This window comes from Salvelinus sp. IW2-2015, linkage group LG30 (assembly GCF_002910315.2).
Source record: "Salvelinus sp. IW2-2015 linkage group LG30, ASM291031v2, whole genome shotgun sequence".
Classification (NCBI taxonomy): domain Eukaryota; kingdom Metazoa; phylum Chordata; class Actinopteri; order Salmoniformes; family Salmonidae; genus Salvelinus; species Salvelinus sp. IW2-2015.
The window spans coordinates 3,652,144-3,658,516 of NC_036869.1; positions in this window are offsets into that span (position 1 = coordinate 3,652,144).

Consider the following 6,373-nt stretch of genomic DNA (forward strand, 5'->3'; position numbering starts at 1 on the left):
GTTTTTACAAGAGTGTTTAATTTTGCAAAGGATCTGTAGTGTTTTGCTAATTGGGTGTGTGGTTGTGCTAATTGTGTGTAGTGTTTTGAAAACACGGCCCTGTTTTGAAAATCGTGCTTAAGCAATCAAAAAAAACTGTAATAGTGCTTCTACATCTGCATTGCTAGTTTTTGGGGTTTTTAGGCTGGGTTTCTGTATAAGCACTTTGTGACATCTGCTGATGTAAAAAGGGCTTTATAAATACATTTTATTGATTTGATTAATACTGTATTATTTTCTTTCGGAGAGTGTGATATCACTGTTTTGTAGATGGCTGGTGTGTAAATGCATTCACTGTCTTGTCAACTGTGTGTGTGTGTGTGTGTGTGTGTGTGTGTGTGTGTGTGTGTGTGTGTGTGTGTGTGTGTGTGTGTGTGTGTGTGTGTGTGTGTGTGTGTGTGTATTCAGCACTACAGAACAGGCCTGTTTTTGAGACATCCCAGTGTCCTATATGCGACACTACAAAGGGCCGTAGAAACCCAATAAGAGACAGCAGGCTGACTTCCACTGACCACACTGAGCTGATGGCTATTAGTTCTCTGTGTAGAGCTAAAGGCATTCTCACTGTACTTAAGTAACAGTCACATGAATAGAAACTGAACTTTTACATATGTAGCCCACGCTTCAGGGGGATCCTTACATGTTTAATGAAATGAGAAAAGCCACCCAGGGGTTTCGTTTAGAACTCCCCAAACTCTGTTGAGGTTCTGGAATTACAACGGCTCTTCTGGAGTCTGGAATTTTTTGTTAGTTTTCCTCTGACTCTCTTGACAGAGTTGGACATGGTTGTATGTGTTGGCTAAGGCTTTTTGTTTGATTTGAAAATACAGCTTGTCATGTATTGCTGAAAGACTTTAAAATGTTGTACATTTCAGGAAAGTCCTCCGTCAACAGGTGGATCGAATTAAGATCCTACATCTGTATTGGGCAATGGTTGAACAATGAACTATATTTGAACTGACTAGCAGCTGCAAGTTCCAAATACATACTGCTGGTGAATGTTGTAGATTATTCTAAGGTTGCTATGTACAGTATATCTTAGGTCAGCTAACAGTCAATAGCCTTCCACACTGAGAGTTTATTCTCTTTGTTTGTCAATATTATTCATTTCAATGTCAAGAGTAGAGTCTTCCAATTAGCCCTACTTACTGGACATTTCAACTTCTAGTTTTGATTTACATTTGGTTGAGTTATCAACAAATGTAAATTCAAAGTGAAATCATGTCATTGCATGAAAACAATACGAAATTCCCTTACGTGTACCTATGTGAGAATGCTGTTCATCGACTACAGCTCAGCATTTAACACCATAGTACCCTCCAAACTCGTCATTAAGCTCGTGATTCGTCATTAAGCTACATGATTCTATATGTGTTATTTCATAGTTTTGATGTCTTCACTAATATTCTACAATGTAGAAAATAGTAAAAATAAAGAAAAACTCTGGAATGAGTAGGTGTGTCCAACCTTTTGACTGGTACTGTATATATATATATATATATATATATATATATATATATATATATATATATATATTTCATTGTTTTGTACATGCAGGGCTTCAGCTGAGATTGTTCTTTACAGAGTCAAGTATATTTGTCCAGGCCTCAATTGTTCCTTGACTAGCACCATTAATTCTCTCTGTCGATACATCTAATGGTTTAACTTCTAATAGTAAATGTATCTACTGGTTAAATGGGAGAGGGTTAATAGCAGCACTGCCTGCCAGCAGTAATCTTCTCTGATTGATTGAGAGATTCAAGGGGCTGTTATTGTTATGTAACATAATAGATGAAAAGCTTTGAATATTTAAATGAATTTTGTAACTTTGCCCCAGAAGCATTTAACTGCAGTGCACTCCCACATAATATGAAGGAATGTGTCTAACTGATTTAGGGGACACAGTGAACCGTTTGGAGTTGGGGCCAATTTAATCGTAAAACGTTTCCTTTGTGTTAAATACAATCTGTGAACAAATTGAAAATGTATAAATTGATGGTTTGGGATGCCAAGGTCATATTTTTCCATATTCTGTTCCAGTTAAAGCAAGGTTCAGATTCAATTATATCTGTGGACCACTCTTTTTTAATGGCTAGCTCAAAATATGAGTTTTCCGAAAGAGGTTTATATATTATGGTGATCAGTCTTTCAGGAGCCCAGATAGTTTATTTATAAATCACATCATTGGATGTTTCAGTAATTGGGTGTCCCAAGGGACTTCATAGGCCAGCATAGCTGACCTAAATTGTAAATATAGAAAAAAGGAGTTGCCTGGTAATGTGTTTGCATCTTTAAATCTTGGAATGTTCTCAAACCATTACTGTCCATGATATCGGTAAGGGTACGGATTCCACATCTGGATCATTGGGGTGATGCAAAAGGCCGCCCTCCAGATCGCAAGTCATTATTGTGAAATATTGGAGTATGGGCATGCCATTTTGATTCCCAGTTACATTGTTTTTCAATTTTGCGGCAAATAGAAATTGTGTGAGCAATAATAGGACCAAAGCATAGTTTACGTTGTTTAAGGGACATATCAGTGAAGASCACCTCTTCCAGGGCAATAGCAGCCACCACCTTTCTGTATATACTCAGCCAGGGTATGTCTAAACCAATTTGATGCCTACCCTTCTCATGTGAAAAGGAAAAGTGAAGAAATAGGGCTACGTYCCAAATGGCACCCTATCTTTTAACCGTGGCCCATACATTAGGGCTTCGGTCAAAGTAGTGCATGTAGGGCACAGGGTGCCAGTTGGGTCTAAGTATAGGACCTGATGTAATTAAGAAAAGAGGAAACACAGAGCCCCTCTTCATGATTGAGGAAAGCAAACATTTATCCAGGTTTTGTCAAGGCACGTCAGGGTTGAGCATCCAGAGCCTGATGTTGTCAGACATTTGGACAGCTGGCTYTGCTCTGGCTCTGCTCTGGCTCTGCTCTGGCCCTGCTCTGGCCCTGCTCTGGCTCTGCTCTGGCCCTGCTCTGGCCCTGCTCTGGCTCTGCTCTGGCTCTGCTCTGGCCCTGCTCTGGCCCTGCTCTGGCTCTGCTCTGGCTCTGGGGCTTCTGAGCTGAGGATGTGGCTAGATTAGAAAGGCCTGATTATATAACGCTAATTGCTGCTAGCTCAACACAGCTCTCACTGCCTCTCTGGACGAGAGAGGGTCTAAAGAGATGAGAAAGAGGGGGCGGGGGGGGGATATTTTGTTTTCCTTCTTATTCAGGGAAATCCGTCATGTATTGTTCCACCATGTTTTCCTTGGTGCCTTAGATCCAGTGTAACATCAAACAGACCTCAGGAATGGAATGGTGGAATCAGAACTGTAAGACAGGAGAGAGTGTAGTTTGTTATGTCTCCACAGCCTTTCTAGTCACATCTGAAACAGGGTCGACCTTGAGGTTTTTCCGGGATAGAAGAGAACGTGTTCCCCTGTGAGGGTGTCCAGTTCTTCAGTTTGTTAATGTTGAACTGATTCTCTTCCGCTCTCTTCCCCGTTGTGTGCATTTGTTTTGGTTGACACATTCTCAAGGCTGTGTGATCGTTGGCAGAGTAGTGAGGTATTCCTTTACAAATCTGCATTTGTTAAACACTTAAACACTTCCATGATATCTGGGAAATGCAGTCATTTCTTGTTAGATATTTGCTTGTGAAATCCATGGGAAAGGGAAAGGGCTTGGCCTATTTGCACATTACAAGGACATTTGTTTCTAAATAACTCATAGTATAAGTATAAGTCTATTTACTCTGGGTGCTACCACACCTATAAACTCATATTGGAAGTTTATAAGAAATCAAGCCTATATTTCAAGGTTCAGAGATCAGCTTGAGTCTGCATCACCAGGCAGGCGATGCTTTAGCAATGACGCTAGCTAATGCATTGTGTTATGCCCCGCTCATAATGCAAAGTACAGCCGCCAATGGACACACACACACACACACACACACACACACACACACACACACACACACACACACACACACACACACACACACACACACACACACACACACACACACACACACACACACAAACACACACACACACACACAAACACACACATACACACACACACACAAAATAAGCTGAATTTGTTTGCCTTGCAGATGTTTAATGGGGATATTAAAAGCAGAGAAAACAAATATTTGATCCTGCTATGAATTCAATAAAGAAAATGTGCTTAGTTTGTCTCAAGGAGTCAGAGTTCCTACAGGTTGCTAAAACATCTCATGAAATGTAATTAATCATATGGGCCATGTTGCTGACTTTGTAAAACCAACGTGCTCCAGATACAACATTTGCAGCCTGCCAAGCTTTTGGTCTTTTCTGGCTTTCACTGGTGATTGTCTTGAGGAAAGTGGAAGAACAGACAGTCTTAAGGTTGCTGGTAAACTTCTTAATAATGTCTAAAATATCTATTTTGGGTTAAGCCGGAAAATTTCACTGTACAAACTTTATTGAGTCATTTTTAGAAATCTGATCAGCATGGATAAGGTTTCTCCTTAGAGAATTACATGACTACACAGTTTGCATTGTCAGACATGGTTATCATTGCTGTCTTCTGTATGATCAGAGTTACCCACAGAGATAGAGCCATACAGGAAGTACTTAAAGGGATATTGCGAGATTTTGAGATTTCCGTTTTTTTTCTACTTACCCAGAGTCAGATACCATTTTGATGTCTCTGCGTGCAGTTTGGAGATGATTGAAGTTAGCATATTATAAGTTTATCGTAATTGCTGGTAGTCTCCCAGTACAATAGCCAGCTCCCCCTTCAAAAGCAGGGAAATAGAGCTTATAACTACTCGAAAGCTGGGTGGTTGGTCATTTATAGTTTTACAAAGCTATACATAGTAATCCATCCTTATACATTTGTTAATTTGACTGATAATCATAAGAATCAAGATTCAATCCCCTTCCTCGTTCTGTCCAGTTGTCGAGATCGCACCGTTTTATCTGTCCCATTATGGCGTCTGTGAGTGCACGGGCAGTGCCATTGAGACAGATACAATGTTGTGATCTCTATACATCTCTATGTAAGATAATTGCATCAGAGAATTGATTAGATAACATCTTCAGATATCAGACAGCACCCACTGGGCACAACTGGTTGAATCAACATTGTTTCAATGTAATTTGTCAACATATTGTGACATGGAATCTATTTGGAAAATACATTGGATTTAAAAGAAAGTTATCAACGTAAACTGTTGTTTTGAGCTTGAAATTTCAACCAGAGGATCATGTCATCATGGTAACCAAATTTCAACATAGACAAACCAACATCCAGATTATTTATATCCACTATCAGATAAAAAAAATAGTCTGTGCAGGACCTCCAGCTAGAGAATTGATCTATGTACAGCTACCCTTTGGTCTCCCAATCCAAKGTTTAACCAAACCCAGCCCTGCTTAACTATGATATTTTTCAATGACTATTGCCAATGTGCTATCGTGAGAATGATTCACCTTTGCTATTGAAGTCATTCCAGAGGGTAGGCTTCACAGGGCAAATTAAATGTGGCCGTTCTCAATCAGCAACTATGATATTTAGGTCTATATAACATTTGCAAAGTCATCAACAGCAATTGTTAGAATTCAACCCAGAATTCAACTAAATAATAGACAATACAATAGACCTAGGATTTGAAGCTATGGTTGATTTCAAATGTAATGATATTAAGTGATATTGAATTGTATTTGGTTGTCAACGCAACCAAACATCAACATTTGAAGGAGATGTATCTTCTGCTTGGATAGTTCCATCTGTGCCACTGATTTAGTCTGGCTTTAATTCCAGTTTGTCTACAAATTTAAAATGTGTATGTTGGATTCACGTTTCCATCTCCACCAAAAATCTAAGTTAAAGAATTGGGCAAATTCAAGTCAAACTTTATTTAAAGTGCATCAACGTCTCCAACTCAACCAAAAAGAAAAGTTAAATAATCAGATTAAGTCAGTGGCTCAAATTGAACTATCCAAGCAGTAGATACATCTCCTTTAAATGTTGATGTTTGGCTGAGTAACACATCCATGGCCACCTTTGGAGGATACTGTAACTATCCATTTCCTCTTACGTAACCATAAAAAGCGTGCATCTTCACGATAGCATGCAGAGGTCATCGCAGGTCTGTGGAGATCATCACAATTTCTGTAAAAAATCTGCGCAGAATCTCTAACGGCATTGATCACTTGCAACATGCACTTTTAATGTAATCTCAACTATTACTGTAGATGAAGTACAGTGATATCACAGTAATCTGTTGTATAAATAAACAAAATATCTGACAATGTATTTTCATTTGAATTTTGCTGTGATTTTAAATGGTTGAATGCGCTT